The following is a 23,990-nucleotide window of genomic DNA, read 5'->3' as shown; positions in this document are numbered from 1 at the left end:
TAATTCCGTCAATTTCTGTGGCCTAGAAAAAAATTACTTTTTGTCTCCTCCTTTGCCCTAGTCTTCTTTTTTTCCAAGTCTTATGGTCATATCACAGCAACAAAAGTCCACTTTACCATAGACTGCTTACCTCAATATGCCTGAAAAAGTATAACAATGCTTCTGGACTCCAAAGGTACAACTGTGCCAAGAGGTAAACAACACCAAGTCAGATTGAAAACAGTAGTATTCGATGGCTGTAGTTTAGTTCATGGTCATCTCACAAGACCTATCAAAGTAATCAAAGATTTAAAGTTTTTTCTATAATTAATTGATGTCTTTCCATTTCTTTGTCTTTCAATTTCTAGAGCCTTAATTTCAATTCTATCAGAGTGGTTTATATTGCTAAAAAACATCTTTGGTTGGCCGGGCTCAGTGGTTCAGCTTATAATCCCAGCACTTTAGAAGGCAAGGCGAGTGGATTGCCTGAGCCCGCGGGTTTGCGACCCACCCGGGCAACTTGGCAAGAACTCGTCTCTACAATAAATCAAAAAAAATTAGCTGGGCATGGTAGTGTCTGTAGTTCTGGCAACTTGGAAGACTGAGACGGAAGGATTGCCGGAGCCCAGCAAGTTGAGGCTGCAGTGGCTGGGAGGGTGCCACTGCCCTCCAGTCTGGGCGACAGAGTGAGACTACAACTCAAAAAAACAAAAATCTTTGGTTTATATTGCCAAAAACATCTTTGGAGGATTTTTAAATGAATTGAATAATTATATTTATAATTAATTACCTAATTATGAATAAAACTTTAATCCCATAAAAGATGTTTAATAGCAATTTTAACTACTAAGCACAAAATTAATGGTATTAGGGGATTAAAAATTAAATTTTAAGGAGGCTAAAGCATAAATCCAACTTTAGACAATTTTAAGGATAACAAAATATCAAGATTAAAAAGCATATCATCATGTTTGTACAATTACATGCAACTTTACCTTACTAATGTATATATGTTCATAGTAACTAACACTGTAGAATAATACTCAGAAGGATTTTTATAGAACCTATTTTTTGAGACAATGAAATGCAATAAAACAATTTTCAGTTCTAATATGATTAAATCTTATTCATAAAGGAAAACAAAGAAAGTAAAAGGAATGCACTGAATTCTGAGATACTAACTACTCTGCTTTCAAATGGAGGGGAATGTATGGCAGTACTAGTCTGTGGTCCTTATCCACTCAAAGCTTCCATTAACTTTGATGATTTTACTTCCTAAGAAATACAGATTTACTATCTCATATGCATTTTTTAATTTGTAAGAGGATCTCAGAATGACATGTATACAGTTTAGGCCTGACATTTCCACACATAAAAATTTTCAATAAAGGAACCTCAATTTTACTAGCAATGACTGACTTTTGTGCAGGATTCTCAAAATTTTAATATATCAATCACATTCAAGAACAACTATTTTATTTTCAATTACTTAGGTAGATGAGATTAAAGAAAATACAGTTGTACTAAAGGAATTTTCTGTCACTCAGTTGCCAGTATAGTTCTGCATGGAGAAGTCTCATTAAGTCAAAAGAGAATAGAACACATTTGAAAGCAAAATTGACCCCCTTGAATGGAAACATTCAAGATCCAAGTCACTATGGGCCCTTCTCCCTACTCAGAAAGAGCCCTTCTCTCTTAATAACCATTAGAAGCTCCACATTTTTGGCCAGGAGCAGTGGCTCAAGCCTATAATTCTAGCACTTTGGGAGGCCAAGGCAAGAGGATTGCCTGAGCCCACGGGTTCGAGACCAGCCTGGGCAACATGGTGAGACCTCATCTCCACAATAAATCAAAACATTAGCCATGCATGGTAGCACATGCCTGTAGTTCCAGCCACTTGGAAGGCTGAGGTGGAAGGATTGCCTGAGCCCAGCAGGTTGAGGCTGCGGTTGCCGGGAGTGTGCCACTGCACTCCAGCCTGGGCAACAGAGTGAGACTCCAACTCAAAACAAATAAATAAATAAAATAAAATAAAGAAGATCTACGTTTTTATGTTTTTAACATCATAACCTCATTACAAATTAGGTAATTAGGGAAAACTATATTTCCTTCTTAAATGCACAAGTCCTCATCAGGTATTTTTTAAGTAATAAGGAAAGAAAATGTAATTATTTTGCAACCTAGGCTCAGACAACTGCCCAAGCAGCCTATAACTGATATCAACAGGAGCTTATGCCTGTTGAAAACCATTCTAAAGATTTTTGTAAATCTGAACAATACCTCATCACTGTGGATTTCACTCTGGAATCCAAAAGCAGGCATTACATCGTATTATTAAAATGCTAGCCACAGCGTTTCAGTTTTTTAAAAAGCAATTTAGTTTTCTTGAAATAAAGAGCTGATTATATCTCTTATTACTGTTACAAAAGTTTAATATATCACAAAGTGAAAGAGTTACAGTATATGTCAACTATCAACCAGGAAAAACGTATCTGATTCATAATTCACTTTGAGAATATCTAGTTAGTCAATCAAGTGATTTGTAATCATGAAGGCTGCCAGAAATTGAATGAATAATGGGTCACAGTAAAATTCTTGGATTTTTAAAATATTCTTATTTTATTATGTGACGTTTCTTGCTATTTTTGATCACTGTTTCTCAGCAACACAAATTAAATCACACATATTTACTTAGAAGTTTTTGACTACTAAATAGGCTAAAGGATATAGAAGTTGAATAACCAGAGTATGTCATGTCTTACTACAAAATTAAAGGTCTTAGTGTTTATAACTTGAACATGGAAAAATTTGATTCCTTTCAATTCCTTCAAGCTTCTTCCCACTTTATTTAAATTATTTAGCAAATATGCTATTTCAGTATAGCTCACTCTAATTCAGTATATATTCTTATGTTGTTTTTATGTATTCTGAAGCAAATAAAATCTTTTAACAGAATCTAGTTAATATCAGTTATCTAGTTAATATCAATTTAGTTAATATGTTCATTGTATAGTTTTTCCTCAGATAAAACTATAATATAATCTGATAGTCCAAAACAACATTTAACCTCTAATTAACATAATCTTACTAAATTATAAATAGACAGAATGTAAAATCAACTTAAATCCTGGCATATTACTAAAGGGTAATATTATAAATGAGTGTTTTTCAAAATGTAAACTACTGAACCGTGTAAGAATTTGTCATCAATAATACTGGCCATTATAAGCATTTTAATCAGGACTGCATGACATAAGAATTACACAGTTTTAAAATAAATGGAGCTTTAAATATGATAACAAATGGACTCCTCCCTTGATTTACCTTTCATAACTTTTGACCAGAAGGGTCCTTTTCCAACTTTAAACTGATTATAACACAAGAACACATATGGATCTCCTTACTGAAGTACTAGAGTTCTTAAGATCTATTATACTCATTATTAATATCTAATATTTATTAAAAATTCGGCTATCAAATGCTTTGGGTAAATTTCCAGTAACAAATGTTTGATTGGGGATAACAAAATTCTAGACACGTATTACACACTGACTCCAAGAAACTAGTTTTCCCCACCAACTATTTCCTGAAAGTGTAGTAGCATTCCACCTTGAATTCACTTCATCACCATTATCCACCAACTGCCAGGATCAACTTTTCTTTCTTATTGAGACCATACATTCAGTCAACAAATGCTCACTAGACACCTACTCTGTGCCAAGTATTGTGCTAAAAACTGTGACTATAAAAATGAATTAGACATATAGCCTTTGCACTTGCCCTTAAGAAATCTATAGTCTAGTAACAAGGAGATATAAATAAATCAGAGCAATGAAATACAGGATAGACTTATGTCCTGGAATGGCTCAGTGACAGAGGTCAGTAGGCAAGAAAGACTTCAAAGTGTTAACAAAGCTGAATCTTGAATAAAAGTTGGTACTAATCAGGGGAGCAAAGAGGAAAGACCATAATGGTAAGAAGAAAAATATGAATGAAAACAAAAGTGCAAAATAGCTTATCATATAGGGTAACTGCAAGCTATTCAGTTTACCTGGAGCTTATCATGTAAGGAGCATATGATGTCAGGTGGTAAGGGAAAAAGCTGCCAGAAGTAAGCCTGAAGCCATATTCAATGACCCAATAACAGAAAACCTTGTATGTATACTAAAAAAAACTATATTTTATAAATTTAAATAATAAAGACTATTAAAAATGTTTATGTATAAAAATCACAGGGTTATAGTTCTCCACAATATCTTAACAATTTATGCGTTTGGTTCTCAACAAATATCAAGCTAACATTTCTCTTTTTTTTTTTTTTTTTGAGTTGTAGTCACTCTGTCAGACCCAGACTGGAGTGCAGTGGCATGCTCCCAGTCACCGCAGCCTCGACCTACTAGGCTCTGGCAATCCTTCTGCCTCAGACTTCCAAGTAGCTGGAACTACAGGTGCGTGCTACCACACCTGGCTAATTTTTTGATTTATTGTAGAGATGAGGTCTCGCCAAGTTGTCCAGGTGGGTCCCGAACCCGCGGGCTTAGGCAATCCACTCACCTCGGCCTCCCAAAGCACTGAGATTACAAGCTGAGCCACCGAGCCCGGCTCAAGCTAACATTTCACATTTCAGTAGGTATTTGTCAAAAAACTAACACCACCATTTTAGCCTACCCATTTTTTATATTTATATATAAATGGTCTCTTAGAATCAAGGTATTAGCTTCTACCAAACTTATGAATTAAACAGCAATTCTATCACCTCAAGAGTGGGCTGGATCCTCAAAACACACAACCCAATATTTCCAAGGAAGTGCTGCCAAGATTCTATTTAAAGAATCATACATGTGATACATGCATATGTAGACATATACAACAATAAGTATACTGAACATACTTATGAGCTATCAAGTTATGTCCACTTAAAGTCACAAAAACAAATGTTTTGTCCAGAAACATCTTGACATTCCTCAATCAAAAATTTTGTAGTATAAAACCATTTTTACTTTTTCTTTACTTTTCTTTTCCTTTTTTTTTTTTTTGAGTGAAAGTCTCACTCTGTCACCCAGACTGGAGTGCAGTGGCCGCTTCCGGCCACCGCAGCCTCGACCTGCTGGGCTCTGGCGATCCTTCCGCCTCAGCCTTCCAAGTAGCCGGAATTACAGGCATGCGCTACCACGCCCGGCTGATTTTTTGATTTATTGTAGAGATGAGGTCTCGCTGCCCAGGCGGGTCTCGAACCCGCGGGCTCAGGCAATCCATTCACCTCAGCCTCCCAAAGGCGCGGGATTACAGGCTGAGCCACCAAGCCCGGCTGTATAAAACCATTTTTAACTAGGTAGACAATGCTCCAAGAGTGAAGCAGCCCATCTGTGTTTGCACACACAAAAGCTTCATGTGGCTTAACACTGCACTTACAAACAGAAGATTTCAGCAGAAGCCCTGAGGTCAATCGTCCAGAGTTTAAATCCTGGGTCAGTCACTGGCCTTATTTATTTATTCATTTTTATTTTTTATTTTGTAGTTGTGAGGTACAAGTGAGGATTTGACATAAAAATAGGCTGCATGCAGGTGACATTTGGGCTCCTAGCTGGCCCTCCCCTTTTTAAAATAAAATCTTGGAGTCTTAGTTTTCTTATCTATAATACCAGAGATAATTATTCCCATACCATGACGTTGCGAAGTATGAGATATTCAAAGCACTTAGCATAAAGCTGAGCAAATACCATTCAATAAGTAGCATTTTATTATAACTACAATAGAATTATTAGAGTTATTAGAAACTCAAATTTATACATTAAATAATTTTCTGACTTGCTTGCATTATAATATTAAAGAAATCTCCAAAGTCTACTCCCACTAAAAATGTTTGGGGTAGACTCAATGTGAAAACAATAATAATACGGAGACAAATAATCGAAATAATGTTTTTAAGAAACATGATTTTGGAAAATACACTGAGTTATACTTAACAATTACCCTTAGATTGTGGGAAAGGACAGTCCTGTCTTACTATAGAAATACTAAAGGTCTTTTTCAGGAAAGGAAAATTGTACAATAAACATTTTATTTAAATAGAAATATTTTCAAATCTTCCCTCCATGCTATTATTTTTTTACTTCATGGCCTCTTTCAAAAACATTTCGTATCGATGATTAGGACAGTTATAATTATGTAATGTCATGTACTTGTAGTAGAAGGCTCCTCTCCCTCACAAGTCAGTGTGCATCAGTCCTACCAACCTTTGACTTTGGGGTCTGTTTACATAGCAGAAGAAGAAAACTTAAAATATAATAGCAATTACCCCCCCCAAAAAAGATGGGGGCAGGACACTAGCAAAGCAAGAATGTAAAAAGAAATTTACTTTGACAATCTTACAATGGATATTAATCAGAATAAAGATGACCATAACAGCATAAGTAACTGTATCGAGTTACTCACATATACTCACATACATATAAATACTCATATGTATACATTCTCCATGGTGAGGTAAGATTGGGTCAAATCACAAATGTAATTAGTACTATAAAATAAAGTTATGATTATTAAATATTCACTAAATGATATTGGCCTGAACTGCCAACTGCTTATGCAGATACACTATTGACTCTTTTAATATTATTAAACATTTAGAAGTCATCTACTGTATCTCTGGAACAGCAAACCAAATAATCTATTTGAAAATGGAAGCAAATTTTCATTGACACTGCAGTTATCCAGAAATTTCCTGATATTAGTAATGTATTTTAAAATCAGTATTTTAAAATAATGTATTTTAAAATCAGTATGTGATTCTTTTCTAGTCAATGTGCATTCAAATAAGAGTAGGGAATTTTAAGTTAGCTAGCATGTATTTCCTGATATTAGTAATGTATTTTAAAATAAGTATGTGATCAGTATGTGATTATTTTCTAGTCAATGTGCATTCAAATAGTAGGGAATTATAAGTTAGCTAGCATGTAATATGGAAATGAGAATGGAGCAGGAGAAAGAAGCTAACCAAATTCCTTTTAAGCATATTCATAAACAACAAATTATTACTTCCATTCTTTTTCACTGTTAGGTAGATTTCTGTGTTATCTCTTAGGCTCAAGTAATGAAACATCATGTTCGACGTCCCAATAATGTCTCATAAAACATGTTGTTTGATAACACTGAAAACATAAAAGAATGCATGATCTTTCTTGTATGAAGATGACACTCACCATCTACAGAGATGAACTTCACGTTGTTTTCCCATAGTGAAGATGGGCTCGCTGATCTAGTCAATTTTCTAGCCAAAGCTACCTAGTGAACAATAACTTATATCTGTAAGATGAGTGTTACCAGTGGACACAGAAAAATACAAAATAAAATGAGCAATCTAGAAATGAAACCTATGTATTTGATCTCAGACCATTATATTCTGGATGAACTAAAAACAGTCACAGACATCTATAAATACTGTATAAGTAATTACCTTAAAACTATACATGTATTTACTCTGATACATTCACACCATTCTATGTATTACTGACATAAATATACAAATAATCAGAGCCTGCCCTCTATCCCTAACCAAAAGTGTTCTCAGATGTCTTAACTAAAACCAAGATTGTTTCTGACATGGAAAATCAGACGTGCATAATGATAATGTTCAAAACACGAGAGCATGCCAGCTTCACATCCCTCATCACCAGTAGCAATAACTGAGGAAATTACAGAATATTTTTGTTAATGTTAGCAATATTCTCAATAGCATTAAATGCAGTATGACTACAGCCAAAATTACTCTGACATTTTCCAGAATTCTGAAAAATACTCCCACTTTTTATTAAGAAAAAATACTTTAGTTACTAGCTACAGTGTTCATTCTTATTAATACAGAGATTTTATAATAAAATTGTTCTACTGACTCCTTCATAAGAGTTGAGAATACACTGGAATTCTAAATATTACGGGACTAAATATTACTGGAAAACATTGTTTATAAGAAAAAGTTAATATCATATGCTTCTGTATTATTTAATGAATAAGAAAATAGATTGACAACTGTTAAAAATCAACAGTAAGCTATTAAAACTAGATATAAGTCAAACAAAATCACAATGCTAAGTGCCTGTGATATGCAAGGCACTATTTGGGAGTTATGTAGATAAGCAGAAAAATAAACAAGACATACTACATAATCTCAAAGATATCACAATATGGATTCCTCTTCCAGTTCTCCACAGTTGTTTACAAAAACAAATGGCTAAGCTCTAACCCAGATCCTTTGCTTGGATAGGAAGGATAATGTGGAAAGGTACAGCATCACTTACCAGGTCATGGAAGCTACCACAGGGATGAGGCTCTGGGGCTCCCCTTGCAGGTAGAAATAAGAAAATTCCAATAGAAATATTGAGAACATCTGCTGCAACCTGTAATGCAGGTCCACCATAACCTGTAAACAAATAAACTTGGTTAATTTAAAGACAGTATACCAACAATTCTAGTCACAATTCTGTTTTAATGGGCCATTCAAGCATATTCTTCGTCATATTCCTTACCACCATCCCCCATCAATTCACCAATATTGGGAGTCCTTCACTAGGCTGCAGATTTCTAAAGTTCCTCTTTATTTTGGTTTCAAGTTTCTGCAATGCTTGGCAGAGCACTTAAATAACTCAGTCTAGAAATAAAGGTAAAGATGAAAACTGCCCACTGTAATGCCCTGTAGTCAATTCTACAGCAAGTTTTAGAGAAGGTACTACAGATATTAAAAGGAAGGAAAACCTGGCTTAAAATAAAGACTTCACAGAGGAGAAATGTCATGGAGATGAGTAGCCACCGGACAAAGAGACTATCAGAGAAAGGCATTCTCAGAGGAGGTAAGAGTAAAAATTACAGAGGTGATAAAGAGTACGCGACATTCTAAGAACCTCAAATAACTTCAGGGAAAGCAACAGATGAGAAGAAAAAGGCATAAGAAAAATAACAGAGGTATCTCATATGCTCAAAAGTTGGACCACTATCCTGCTAAAGGACCTGAGAAAGGAAAGTGAAGCGGTCATTAAAAAGATCTTGGCAGCAGCATGAAGGTGGGAGCAACTAAATCCCACAGGACAAAGTCAGCTGGCTTATGAAGTTATGGAGACCGAACTCGTCAGTAATGACCAATAGGTCTGTTACCTAATGGGTCTCAAATCCAGAAATATATAGTTAGAGAAAACTACAGACTCTATTTTAGAAAACTGTTTTTGGAATATGATGTCAATTGTAAAAGCATGGCAGGAATTTGACAAGAATTATATCAAGATGCCAAAATGTTAATAAGGACTAGCTGAGTGGTGCGGCGGGGGGGTTTACAGGTCATGCATTTTTTTCTTGGTAATGTTATAGTCCAAATTAAAAATAAATTCTACAGCAATTTCTTGAAGCTTAATAGCTAAAATTTACATTAGCCCTAAAGGGCCTGATCTAGGACTCCTTGACAACATAATTGACTCCAAAGTCTCCCTCATCACTACAACCCACTACATGTAAAATACTTATCCCTGCATCAGGGCTTTAGCCACCTCCCCCGCCCCCCTTCTTTCTGCTTCTGCATGCAACATCCTCTTGCCCCAATGCCTATCTAAATTCCAAATCCATCATATCACTAGCTACACTGACCTCATACATGCCTGACTTGTTCCATACATTTTTACATCTAATCATATTTAATTTATTGAAAATCACCCTATATAGTTCTCCAGCTTGCTCTTCAAACAAATTTTTTTTTCATTTTTATTTTAGATTCAGGGGTATACATGCACATTTGTTACATGGGCATATTATGTAGTGGTGGGGATTGGGTCTTAGATGGTCCATTCCCTAGAATGTGAACTCTGTACCCAATAGGTAATTTCTGAACCCTAATCCTCCCTGCCTCCCCACTTATTGGCATCCCCAGTGTCTATTATTTCCATCTTTGTGGTCATTTAACTCCTGCATACAAATGAGAACATGAGGTGTTTGAATTTGTTTCAAAGTCAGTTCACGTAGGATGCTGATCTCCAGCTTCATCCATGTTGCTGCAAAGAATATTTCATTCTTTTTATGGCTGTGCAGTGTTCCTTAGTGAACGTATACCACATGTGCTTTATCCAGTCAATCGTTGGTGGATACTTAGATTGGTTTCTCCCTACAATTTTTTATACAAATAGACTCGTGCAAGACAGTCCTATTCCAAAACAAATGTTCATATGTGACCCATTTATGGACATATGCACATGTAATTAGGCCAATGTTTTGATAAACTGCCAACTTAAGTATATCCACTACCCAAGAGTTTTCAAACCCACTATCACAGAAAAAAAATTTTTTTGTTTTGTTCTTTTGAGTCTAGGTCTCACTCTGTTGCCCAGGCTGGAGTACAGTGGCACAATCATGACTCACCACACCCTTGAACTCCCGTAATCCTCAAGTAATCCTCCCACCTCAGCCTCCCAGGTAGCTAGGACTATGGGTGTGCACCACCCCACCCAGCTAGTATTTTTTTTATTTTTTGTAGAGATGAGGTCTCACTATGTTGACTAGGCTAATCTCAAAATCCTGGGCTCAAGCAATCCTTCCACCTTGGCCTTCCAAAGTGCTGAAATTACAGGTGTGGGCCACCACACCCAGTTAAAATTACCTATTATTCTGGGCATTGTTTCTCTTCCAAAACATGTTGAAGTCTTAACCTCCAGTTCCAGTGAATGTGAATTTGGAAATAGAGTCTTTGGAAATAACCAAGTTAAGATGAAGTCATTAGGGTGGGCCCTAAACGACTAGTGTCCACATAAATATAGAAATGCAGACACAGAGACAGGCATGTACACAGGGAGGATACCACATGAAGATGAATGCAGAGATCAGGGTGATGTATCTACAAGCCAAGAAATGCCAAAGACTGCCAGAAGCTAGGAGAGGGGCATGGAACAGATTCTCCCTCCTGGGTTTTGGAAGGAACCAACACCTTGATCTCACACTTCTACCTTCCAGAATTGTGAGACAATAAATTCCTGTGGTTTCAGCACCAGTTTTTGGTACTTTGTTACAGCTGTCCTTGCAAAATAATACATCTACTAAGAAAAATCATGATTTTTTTCCCTGAAAGTCACTAAAAATAAAAATATTCTGAGAATTACAAATCAAAAATTTTAAAATCTCTGCTATTCATTTTTCACTCTGGTAGCAAATATGCCATTTAATCGCTAAGCCAACCTAGTGCCAAAAAACTCTTAAGAATAAACATGATTCATCCTTCATTCTGTATGGTACCATTTACACAGACAGCACACATAATCAAACATTAGCGAATGCAATCATCCCACAGATATTGTGATATGAGAACAACCTGAAGTTATATAATTTTTCCTTTGCTATGAGAGTTATTTTGTGTACCTATGTACCTATAAGAATGCAAATTGACCCATAATATAATCAAGACATAGTATAATGAGTTACTTCATAAGGAGCAATGACATCAGCATAGACCAGGAATGGACTTTGAAGTGACACTTCAATCCAAATGCATACTGTAAGCATATCTCAAAGATATTGTGGGTTTGGTTCCAGGTCAAGCAATTAAGCAAACGTCACACAAAGCGAGTCATATGAATTTTTTGGTTTCCCAGAGCATATAAAAGTTACGTTGACACTATACTGTAGTCTATTAAGTATGCAATAGCATTGTCTAGAAAAAATGTACATGTCTTAATTTTTTTTTTAATTTTTTAGGAGTCTCACTTTGTCGACCAGCCTGGAGTATAGTGGCATGCTCACAGCCACCACAGTCTCGACCTGTTGGGCCTCAGGTGATCCTTCCACTTTAGCCTTCCAAACATACCTTAATCTAAAAATACAGTATTGCGGCCGGGCTCGGTGGCTCAGCCTGTAATCCCGCGCCTTGGGAGGCCGAGGTGAGTGGATTACCTGAGCCTGTGGGTTCGAGAACCGCCTGGGCAACTTGGGGAGACCTCGTCTCTACAATAAATCAAAAATTAGCCGGGTGTGGTAGTGCGCACCTGTAGTTCCAGCTACTTGGAAAGCTGAGGTGGAAGGATCACTGGAGCCCAGCAGGTTGAGGTTGCGGTGGCCGGGAACGGCCACTGCATTCCAGTCTGGGTGACATAGTGAAACTCCAACTCAAAAAAAAAAAAAATACAGTATTGCTTTAAATAATGCTAACAATCATCTGAGTCTTCAGTAAGTCATAATCTTTTTGCTGGTAAAGGGCCTTGTCTCGATGTTAGTGGCAGCTGACTGATCAGAGTGATGGTTGTGAAGGCTGGGTAGCTGTGGCAATTTTTTTCTTTCTTTCTTATTTCAACACAAAGTCTGCTGCATCAACCAACTCCTATTTTCATGAAAGATTTCTCCATGGCATGCAATGGTATTTGTCAATATTTTACCCACAGTAGAATTTCTTTCAAAATTGAAGTCAATCCTTTCAAACCCTGTTGCTCCTTTATCAATTAAGTTTACACAATATTCCAAATTCTTTGTTGTCTTTTCAATAATGTTCATAGCATCCTCACCAGGAGTAGATTCCATATCAAGAAACCACTTTCTGGCTAGGCACAATGGCTCACACCCATAATGCCAGCACTTTGGGAGGCCAAGCAGGGCAGACTATCTAAACCCAGGCGTTTGTGACCAGCCTGGAAAACATAGCAAAACCTCCTATCTACATGAAAAATAAAAATTAAAATTCAAACAATTAGCAGGGTGTGGTAGGCCTGTAGTCCCAGTAACTTGGGATGCTAAAGTGGAGAGATCACCTGAGCCCAGGAGGTCCAGGCTGCGGTAAGCAATGATTGTTGTGATCGTGCCACTGTACTCCAGCATGGACAGAATGAGAACCTAGAAGGAAGGAAAGAAAAACAGAAGGGAAGGGAAGGGAAGGGACCACTTTCTTTGCTCATCCTTAAGAAGCAACTTCTCATCCATTAAAGTTTTATCATGAAATTTCTGTAATTCAGTCACATCTTTAGGCTTCACTTCTAGTTCTCTTGCTATTTCCACTACATCTACAGTGACTTCCTCTACTGAAGTCTTGAACCCCTCAAAATCATCCAGTAGGGTTGGAATCAACTTCTTCAAATTCTTGTTAACGTAGATATTTTGACCACCTCCCATGAATCACAAATTTTCTTTTTTTTTTTTGAGTTGGAGTCTCACTGTGTCACCCAGACTGGAGTGCAGTGGCCACTCCTGGCCACCGCAGCCTCGACCTGCTGGGCTCCGGCGATCCTTCCGCCTCAGCCTTCCAAGTAGCTGGAACTACAGGCACGTGCTACCATGCCCAGCTGATTTTTGATTTATTGTAGAGATGAGGTCTCGCCAAGTTGCCCAGGCGGGTCTCGAACCAGCAGGCTCAGGCAATCCACTCACCTCAGCCTCCCAAAGACACGGGATTACAGGCTGAGCTACCGAGCCCGGCAACAAATTTTCTGAATGGCATCTAGAATGGTGAATCCTTTTCAGAAGGCTTTCAGTTGACTTTGCTGAGATCCATCAGAGAAATCACTATGACAGCTATAGTCTTATAAAATGTATTTCTTAAATAATAAGACTTGAAAGTAGAAATTACTCCTTGATCCTTGGGCTGCAGAATGCATGTGTTAGCAGGCATAAAAATAACATTAATCTCTTTTACATCTCTATTAGAGCTCTTGGGTAACCAGGTGCACTGTCAAGGAGCAGTAATATTTCAAAAGAATCTTTTTTAACTAAGCAGCAGGCCTCAACATTGGGCTTAAAATACTCAATAACCCATGCTGTAAACAGATGTGCTGTTATTCAGGCTGTGTTGTTCCATTTATAGAGCACAGGCAGAGTAGATTCAGTATAATTCTTAAGGGTCCTAGAATTTTTGGAATGATAAATGAGCATTGGCTTCAACTTAAAGTCACCAGCTTCATTAGCCCCTAACAAGAGAGTCAGCCTGTCCTTTGAAGATGTGAATCTAGTCATTGACTTCTCTTCTCTAGCTATGGAAGTCCTAGATAACACTTTCTTCCAATAGAAGACTATTTTGTCTGCACTGAAAATACATTATTTCATGTAACCACCTTCATCAATCATTTTCTTGGTAACTTGCTGCTGCTTCCACACCAATATTTGCTGCTCCACCTTGTACTTTTATATTCTGGATGGTGTCTTTCCTTATGACTCAAGAACCAACCTGTTCTAGCTTCCAACTTTTCTTCTGCAGTTTTCTCACCTATCTCAGCCTTCAAAGAATTAAAGGGAGTTAGGTCCTTGCTCTGGATTAGGCTCTGGCTTAAGGGAATCTTCTATCTAAACCATTCAAACTTTATTTACTTCAGCAATAAAGCACTTTTAATTCCCTCAGAACTCTTCCTCTGCTTTCATAACTTAGCTAACTATTTGATACAAGAGGTCTAGCTTTCAGCCTATTTTGTTTTTTGGCATGCCTTCCTCACTAAGCTTATTCATTTCTAGATGTTGATTTAAAGTAAAAGAAGTATGACTACTCCTTTCACTTGGACACTTAGAGGTCATTGTAGGGTTATTAACTGACCTAATTTTAATGTTGTTATGTCTCAGTGAATAGGGTGTTCCAAGGAGAGACAGGAGAACAGCTGATCAGTGAAGCAGACAAAAAACACACAGCATTTATCATTAACTTTACTCTCTTCTATGAGCACAGTTCATGCATCCCAAAACAATTATAATAGTAACACTAAAGATCACAGATCGCCAAAACTGGTGTCATCATAATAATGAGAAAGTTTGAAATACTCCAAGAATTACCAAAATGTGACACAGAGACACCAAGTGAGTGCATGCTGTTTTAAAAATGGTGACAACAGACATGCTTGATGCAGGGTTGCCATAAACCTTCAATCTGTAAAAATCGTGACATCTGTAAAACACAATAAAGTAAATCACAATAAAATAAGGTGTCCCTATATATGACTTGAGTACATTACTTGACCATGTTTGAGCCTCAAATTCTTCCTCAGTAAAATGGGAGTTTCACATTTTACAAAAGTGGATTAAATTAAATAATATTGTGCTTAGCATATAATGATAACAATAGGGCTTTATATTTTTATAAAAAAGAAAATTTATAAATTCAGGGTTTTTTATACTTTCTTGGGTAGGAACAATAATAGTAACACATATAAAACAAACATCTTTAGCTTTTTTCTTACAATAAAACGTAGGACTTTCAGAATTTTGAAACTCTTTGTGAAAACTCAAACACATTAAAACTTATTCTTGGAGCTGAAATACAAATAGGATCTCAATGACTTCTGGGTCTGTCACTGACATCAGTTGATATGTGGCTTCCAAAGTTTCACAATACCACTCCTTTATTCCTTCAACTCAGTAAAGGAATAAATAAACAAACAAACAAACAAATAAATCTTTACAATTTAGAATGATATCGGTTTTACTCAAATAGTAAGGTAAAATCCACTGAACCTTCTAGCATGTATTACTGATATGCTTATTTACCTCTTTTTAAATATAAATATTATAAAAATATACATCTCAAGAATTAACTAATTGAAAAAAACTTATTTTCAATTTTATATACTTATTTTGAGAAATACATAGCTAATGTAAAACCCAATATTTCACCAAATTAAAAAAGGACCTTGTTATATCATGCAAACACTACACAAGACACAAATTATACTTCCACTGTTAATTTCAATGCTTTAAAAAGGAAATTTTGGACTACATCTACACATAAAGAAAGCAAACTGCAAAATTAAGTCCAGAAAGTCTGTAATTATTGTAGAGTTATGTTGGCAATGTTAACCTTTTTATCTAAAACAGCTATCTGCACTGGTCAAATTTGTTGGAAAATGTTTCAGTAACCCACATCTCTTTGTGTGACAGATAAATGATAATTATTCTTAGTATCTTTTAATAAATTTTGGTGAGCTATAAAAACATGTTCGGTACTATAGTTAGTTCAATAATATTAGCATCAAAGTGGTCAAGACAAAACACAGGAAATTTTTAATATTTATAAAAACATGTTTGGCCTTTATTCTTAGTGTAGTTCCTAACTTTAACTCAGACTTTGCTAGTTTAGAAAAATGAACCTGCCTATTCCTAAATTAAGCAACATAAAGGTCACTTTTCAGAAAACAGTTATGGCAATAATCTTTTATTTGTAGAGAAATAACTAAATTAACATTTAATTTAAACAAAATATTTTAGAGTATTAAAGTATGTAATCATATTTTAAAATGAATTTAAAGCTAGCAAATGCCATATTCTATTTATTAAAAATATATATTAATAATATAAATTTTTATATTTATATTAAATTTTGACTGTCTCCAAATTACAATTCAAGAATTTTTTCAAAAGGTGAATAGCAAGGGAAAATTAAATGTTTTCTTTTTATCTTAAAGTCCCAATATAGCAATATTAATAAAATCACATGAATACTTTATATTAAGAAAATATAATCTGTTAAATTATTGGTAAACTATCTTATCAATTATTATCCCCCTGAGGGCAGGGAGTATGCTTTTATCTACTCCCATATACCTTAAGCATGATAAAACCTCAATAAATATGTACTGAATACCTACATCTCAAGGCAATAATTACACCAGTAACATAATTCTCCTAAGAATCAAATAACAGAAAAATCCTAAAGAACTGGGAATTCTAAACAGGACATGAACAAATTTTATAGCATGTAAATCTAACACTGATAGAAGAAAAGTCTACCCCTTGTATCCACAGACAAATTACATGGTAACAGTCACAAATTGTATATTGCAGTGTCAATGGAAAATGTACAGCCAGTGCTAGTTCTGAAATAATCTCAACTTGGTCTACAGTGAAGTCATTAAAAACAGAGTAAAAAAAACAGTACATATATTTAAACTCCTATAATCCTGGTAGTATATAAGGCCAAAAAAGAAAATTTACCACAATCTGTTTTGTTTCTATAAACACCACACCACCTTTTCTACAGAGAGCTGTTATAACTAAGAAAGTGAGTTCACATATATGGACTATACAGTGACTATATATTCTTTTTTGTCTCACTAGGGTTTCTCTGGGTTTAGCATTGCTGCCTTGGTGGTGAAGATTTGATATTCTTACCACCATCATTGTAGTTAGGGAGAAAGCAGCTTCATCACAGGTTAGTTTCATTAATCCACACGCTTTCTCTTCAGTTTCACCTACCTGCTAAAGCAACATGAGGAAATTGAAGCAGTATAGAACATTCCTTTTATTACAGATGTTCACTAGAAACTTCAAGTAGACCAAAAATCGCCTCTTGAAATTTGTCACATATACCTCAAAAAAAGATTTTTCCGGATAGAAATGAAAGGAATCATATTTAGTAAATGTGAGCAAATAAAACAATGCCTAAATTTTTATTTAGGTGTACTGAATACTGGTGTCTGACTAGATGAAATTGCTCCCCTTCCCCAATTTAATGTCCTAGGGAAATTTTCCTATGAGAAGCTGTTGAACATGTAAGATCATTTGACCCAAAATACTCAGAGGCAAATATGTCATCTGGTTTGCTTGTTAAAGCACAGCTACCTTGAGAATACTGATAGCACTGACAAAGGTACTGTTAGCAGCTTCATCCACCCCAATGAGAATGATTACAAGTTTCCAAGTACGTATTTATAGAAGGAAGCGGTAATTTATTAAACCAACATTTTGATCTGGAAGCAACAGATTTTGGAAAAGATGGTTTTACAATAAAATATATAACTCCAACCTCCAGTGATATTGCTATTTTTTCATAGGAGAGGCATGGCACTGTGTGAATAACATGACTCAAGCTTAGTCATCTCAACTAAGAATGAATTTAATTTGTTAGAGTAAAAACCTGAAAGAGAAAGTACATGGATGTAATTCTAAGTTGCCATTTTTAGAATGGGGTTTTTCTCCAAAGAGATTTTTAAAACGTGTTTCCACATTATTCTATTTGTGCTATTTTCACTTTAGTACTCTGGTACGTTGGCTGCTAAATAAAAACAAGAAACAAACTTATTTTCAAAGAGAAAGTCATTTGTAATTTGAACATAGCATAAACTACATAAAAAAGAAAAAATAATTTATTGAAGTCCTGACTGCGAAATACATTGAAATTTAGATTCATGTGCAGGTAATTAGATACTTGTGTTTGTGTCCATCCTTATTTTCCTGGTCCAGTTACTTTAAAGAGATCAGAAAATTAACTGTGGGGTAAGGAGCCTAGAGAAAGCCTTATCATATCCAAACTATGGTTCTTTCCAGGAAGTCCAGAAAATGCAGAAGAGATTCCCAGGCTCTGCAGGACATACAGTTTTCTAATTCTATTAGCAACTTTCAGGCTGCTATGGCTTCAGTGTTTTTCCCTATGGAAAAGGTATTTGAGGGAGGAAAAGATTCTCTTTCTCTCCTCCCTCCTCTCTTCCCTCTCCTGCCCCTTCCTCTCTCTCCTCCCTCCCTTGCCAACTCTCACTCATCTTAAGAGTAATCATAAAAATGACAGGTAATGTGGAGTGAAGAAAAGAGTGCCTGAATGGAAATCAGGAGAAATGAGATTTATTCCTTGCTCTGTGACTTACTACATGGTCTTAGGCAAGTTACTTAGCCTCTCTGGTACTCTGCCTTTTGTTTGTTTCATATGGAAAACACGTTAAACAATATGTTTTACTACACAACTAATTGTATAAAAAGTAAACAAGAGGTAATCACAAATTTTTTTTTAATTACAGGCAGAAAGATACCAGAGATCACGTAGCCAGCCTTACTCCAACCTCACAGATGAGGACACGGAGAGGAAGGTGCCCAGCCATAAGACTAGACTACGAGTTCTAACAGCAGTCACAGCTCCAACATGTTAAAATTTATTTACTTAAGAAGACAAGTCATTTATGTCAAATTTTCAGACCATGTAAAAAGTACCTAAGTGACAAAAAGGGTGATAATTGCCATATTTAGGATGATAATTACCTCTTCAAGAAGTCATAAAGAAATATATTCTGGAAGGGCTTCCATTGTACTAACAACATTTTATTTCTCAAACTAGGTTTAGGGTCCATGGGTGTTTATTTTTCTTTATATTCCATTTTGTCTGAGGTACCTTCTAATCTTTTTTTTAATGTAACCACAAAACACCTTTAACCAAAAGCTAAAATAAATTAAAACATTTCTCCGGGACTTTAAAGGTCAATGGAAATAGTTGTGTGTGGTCTCAAACATTCTCCTGCTGAGTTTAAAAGGTAAATATCACTATGTCCCCCTAATATAAGGGGGAAAACATGAAATATGCTGCAAATAAATATATAACTATTTCTGATCTTCCAACATAGTAAAATATGAAAGTACACAAATGGCACAAACCCCAAAATGAACTGTATTATTAATAGCATGATAAACTAATTTAAGAATATTGACAGAGATACTTAATACATACTCTAAACACATGGCTAAGAGGACATACAGTCTTCTAATATTGCTATATTCAGGACTCATATCTAAAAGCCTAGTGTTTAATCGTCAAGTTAGATTGATTTTAACTGAAACAAATAAGTTCTGCAATAATTTACACCTTAACTAAGAAAAGGCCTATCTAAACATCCACATAGAATCTACCTGTGAAAACTAAGTATCTTCAAAACCTCTGGAATATCCCAACTAAAAAGTATAGGTCATTCAGCAAAATATATTTACTGTATACTACCATAATAGCTATTTAACTGTTATCATTATGATGCAGATATATAATGGAAACAGATGTTCCTTTTTCCTTTCAGCAAAGCACAGGAAAAGCAAACTTGCTGATATTGCATTGACTACTACCATAGCACAATAGAGGGAAAAAAGACATTAGCACATGACAATATTAGTTTTTACTACACAACTAATTGCATAAAAAGTATAACTTGAGACCATTAAATCAATATAATTTTCAGCACTACATAAGGGAAACAAATAGATTTGTATAACCAGCCTATTTCACATCTGCAGTTGGGAAAATACTTATGAGCGATTAAGTATATGCAAAATGTTACCCCTTCTTTCAGAACACAAGGAAAAAAGTGTTCTGTTTTCTTTGCTCATGTAACATGAATTAAAATGTTGCCTCTACAAAGAAAAAATGTTTAAGTCCAGTATAAAATAGTACAACCTTTCTGGAAAACAATTTGGCAATCAATAACAAGAACCTTAAGAAACAGTCTCTACCTTCAGTCCAAGTAACTTCTTTTTAATAATATATTGTAAAGAAAACCATAACCAATAACAATTCATGGAAAATTAAAATCTAACTTCTCCAATAACAGAACAATGATTAAAGTATATAAAACATTATGCAGTCTATGTATTACTTTAATAAGTATTATTTTAATCATATTACACTAAACACAGAGGAAAAAGGCTTAGAGAAAATATACAAAATTTTTGCAAATTCTCTCTTATGAACAGATACTGCTTTCCTTATGAGAAAAAGTTATGTTTTCTTTAAACAATTATATTTCTATGCTCTGATAATCTCGGTCCTTGTTCAAAGTTCCCAAAAATTATGTGGGTCAAACAATCCTATACATACTTACAGCTAAATTGATTTAAAGTTATGCTGACATGTTATTTTATCCTGAAATCTGGCATGAAAAGTATTTGTCAATCACAAAGGCAATATTTTTTTTCCCCTGAGTTAAACAGTATCCTTACAAATTAGGGGAAATGTTTATGGAACAAACATTATAAATGTTTACTTAAGACCAATTAATATGATGGGTAATATGTCACCAAATCAAGGAAATTTTCAATCAAAAGTATTTCTAAAGCAAATAAAGTAGCCTATTAATTGTTCTCCCACTATGCCAATAAAAAAGTTTGCCATAGCTTTCCTAGGACTCTTAGTCTCCTGATTCTATTTTTACAAGAAGGAGCTGATTTGTCTTAGGCTATTACTGTCTATTACTTCTAGAAGTCTTGAGGAAAGGTGGGAAGCAGCAAATTCTGGCAATCTGCCTAAAGAGAAATCAATGAAACAAATTAATCCTTTGCAGGCTGCAATGACACAGTAATCCATCATTCAGAGCTGCTTTTATATACCAAATCAGAGAGCAGAGGAAAAGCCCTGGGGGACATCACAGACAACAACTTACACCAACACTGGGAAAATACTGAGGAATCAGTTTATTTAAAGAGGATAGATTTCAGTTGATTGCCTATTTCGTCAAATAAAGATTTTTCTTCCACAGTGTGGTGAACCCAAGAGCCAATGACTATATCTTCAGAATTCAGGACCATATACACTGTCTGACATCAATAGGGAATGAATGTTTTTAAATAATTAGCATCATTAATCAGTATGATCAAATATCTGGCTAAAGTAAATATTACTTTTCCATCCAACTTCCAAGTGTTATGCACATTTCCGTTTTGAGTAGAAACTAACTGTAAATTTACCCTCTAATCCACAACTTAATTGGCAAATTTCTACTAAACCACATTTAAGGTATTTCTTCACACATACAATATAACTATTTAATTTATATATAACTTCCTAAGTGCTGTGTTAAGTTTAAAGACTTGAAAATTTTAATTTTGCCTCTGTGCAAATTCCAACAAGCAAACCAGATTATAAATCAAAATAACACTTTAAAATTATGATTCTTTGGTTTATAATGTATTTGGCAGTGCTGGAAGATAAATTAAATGATAAAGGATAAATTAAAAATAAACAGTTGCAAGCAATGTACGGCAGTACATTCATGCTAGATATATTTACTTATACAAAAGCCTATGCATCTAAATTTAACTTATGCTTATTTAGAAAGTTATGCACCTGAGTATGTCTTACTAGAGTAATACATTCTAAGTAGAATATTCCCTAGATAAAAAGTGATAGCAAGAACTATAAAGTCACAGTGTTGTTCAATGTATCATCATTTTCATGGTTAAGTGTGATGAATTAGCAAAAGAAAAGAATTTTAAGAAATAAACAAGCAAACAAAAAAACCTGTCACAATAATCCCTGAAATGTTAAAACTCCAGACCACCCAGTCACAGAAACAAAACAGAAAAAGAAGATTAAATAAATGCTAACTAGTCTATTTTTGAGTGACATCTTCGATTCTGAGGTCCATGACCACATGATCACAATTCCTGGCCATGCTGATGCATTTTTAATTCAATGCATGGATCTACTATTTATTGATTTAATAAGGTTAGGAGAATTACATTGTTGCTGCTACTGATGAAGTGTCAGCAATTTAATCTAGTGAAATCTTACAGGGAAATGTGTATTTTAGGGAAGAGCATAACAATAGCCACGTAAATGTAATCCCTTCACTACCCCAGCCAGTGACAAGAGCCAACCCTTCCTTCCCAGACTACTTTGGGGTTTTCTTTTACTAAAGATGTTGGCCACCAGCTGACTGAGCTTACAGTGAAAAGGCTGGACCACAGTCTTGCAGGTACACCTTCAAAATTAAAAAAAGCAATGAATGATTTAGCTCCCCAAATTCACCCTGACCTCTCCTGATAGGTTCTTGAGGTCCATGCATGTGGACACACGGACATACACACACACACACACACACACACACACACACACACACACACCTGAGCCCTTACCTTGTCACCTAACAGAGTTTCAAGGAGCCCATCAGCGATTTCCTCTCTCTGGACCCTAAAATTTTCCACAGCACCATTAGCATACAGGAGGACAGGAGAAAAGGGAAAAAACTCACTTTCTTAAAAGCAATTCTGCCAAAATACAACCAAAGGAGAGAACTTTAAAGGCCATGTCAAAGTAGGTATATTGGGATTCAGAATCAGAAAAGGGGTGAAAAATCCACTGAAGCTGCTGAAACAAACACTTGGGGACTGTTAGAAAGCTTTCTCTACTGCTGTGCTACCCTGCTTGTGGGCTATTGCCCCAACCTGGACACCTGGGAAGCATGTTTTGCTGCAGCTTTCCCTGACTTTGAAGAAATGGATAATCCAAGGAGTAGTGGTGGTGCTGTTGGGGAGGTCAGTAAAACTATGCTAATTGGTGAACCTAATTGCTTCAAGCAGTCCTGCCTCTAAACAGGGAGAGCGCAGTTGACGGAGTCAGTCTGTTCCTAATAAAATGAAGAAGCACTGAATTAAATTCCCAAGGAAGGCACTATAAAAGTTTCCACAGTGTAACCAAATGACTTCACCTATGCTATTACCTCTAAGATGACATCTTTGAAAGAAAGCAGACCCCAGTCAGGCTCCATATTCATAAATTGGCTGAGCTTAGGCCAGTGAATCTGGATTGATTTAAAAAGGCTTTTTTCATCCTTCCAATCAAATGAAGTCATTGTTAATTAGATGCTTTCTGTTAACAATGTCACTCTTCTCCACGTTACCTGCTCACACTCCCGGCGCCTCTAGTGCAACATCTGGAGCCCCAGCTCCCCTGCAATCAGTCCTCACAACGGTTTGGCTGGAGGGTGGTGGTATTTCCGCTTCCCAATCCCTGTCTGAAGGAAGATACTATTCAGTGGACTGTGGCGCGGTGCATACCAACTCGCTAAAGTTGAGAGACTGGGATACAATTTTTCTGGGGGGGGGGGGGAGAGAAATCCTGAGACAGGGTCTTCCAAGATCTTTTTGACGAACTACACAGCAGTTTCTCCGTGCTGTATCTCGTCTTGTAGACGGACTTTTATAAAATGCCAAAGGCCATAAGAATGGGAACAACTGACACTGGGGACTCCTAAAGGGGAGAGAGAGGGAGGAGGATAAGGGTTGACAAACCACCCGTCACCCCTCTGGTGCCATGTTCACCACTTGGGTGGCAGGCTCAGTAGAAGCCCAAACCTCACCCTCACACAATATACCCATGTGACAAACGTGCACATGTTCCCCTAGAATCTCAAATAAAACATAAGTTCAAATGCCAAAAGCCACCGAGTAAACTCCCACTGATCTTCCAGTTTCTTCAAGCCAGCTCCTCCTGGCAGTAGGCAGTGGGGTTTGGGTTCCGCAGCCGAGCCCCAGGCCTCGCCTCCCGCCCCTGCTAGCCATCG

General features: G+C 36.0%; 1 long non-coding RNA gene across 1 annotated transcript; it reads right to left on the bottom strand.

Annotated features, from left to right (window-relative positions):
- Nucleotides 1-137: 137 nt before the first annotated feature.
- LOC103264916 lies at nt 138-23,414 on the bottom strand. Its single transcript, XR_504604.2, has 4 exons — nt 23,328-23,414; nt 8,277-8,398; nt 7,182-7,263; nt 138-268 (listed from the first exon to the last, which is right to left on the bottom strand). It is a non-coding gene; the product is annotated as an uncharacterized LOC103264916 (long non-coding RNA).
- Between the last annotated feature and the right edge of the window lie 576 nt (nt 23,415-23,990).

Source organism: Carlito syrichta, unplaced genomic scaffold (assembly GCF_000164805.1).
Source record: "Carlito syrichta isolate Samal-C Ts95f unplaced genomic scaffold, Tarsius_syrichta-2.0.1 Scaffold305764, whole genome shotgun sequence".
Taxonomy (NCBI): Eukaryota; Metazoa; Chordata; class Mammalia; order Primates; family Tarsiidae; genus Carlito; species Carlito syrichta.
Note: the sequence above shows the minus strand (reverse complement) of the source record. Positions and strands in the feature narration are given on the sequence as shown.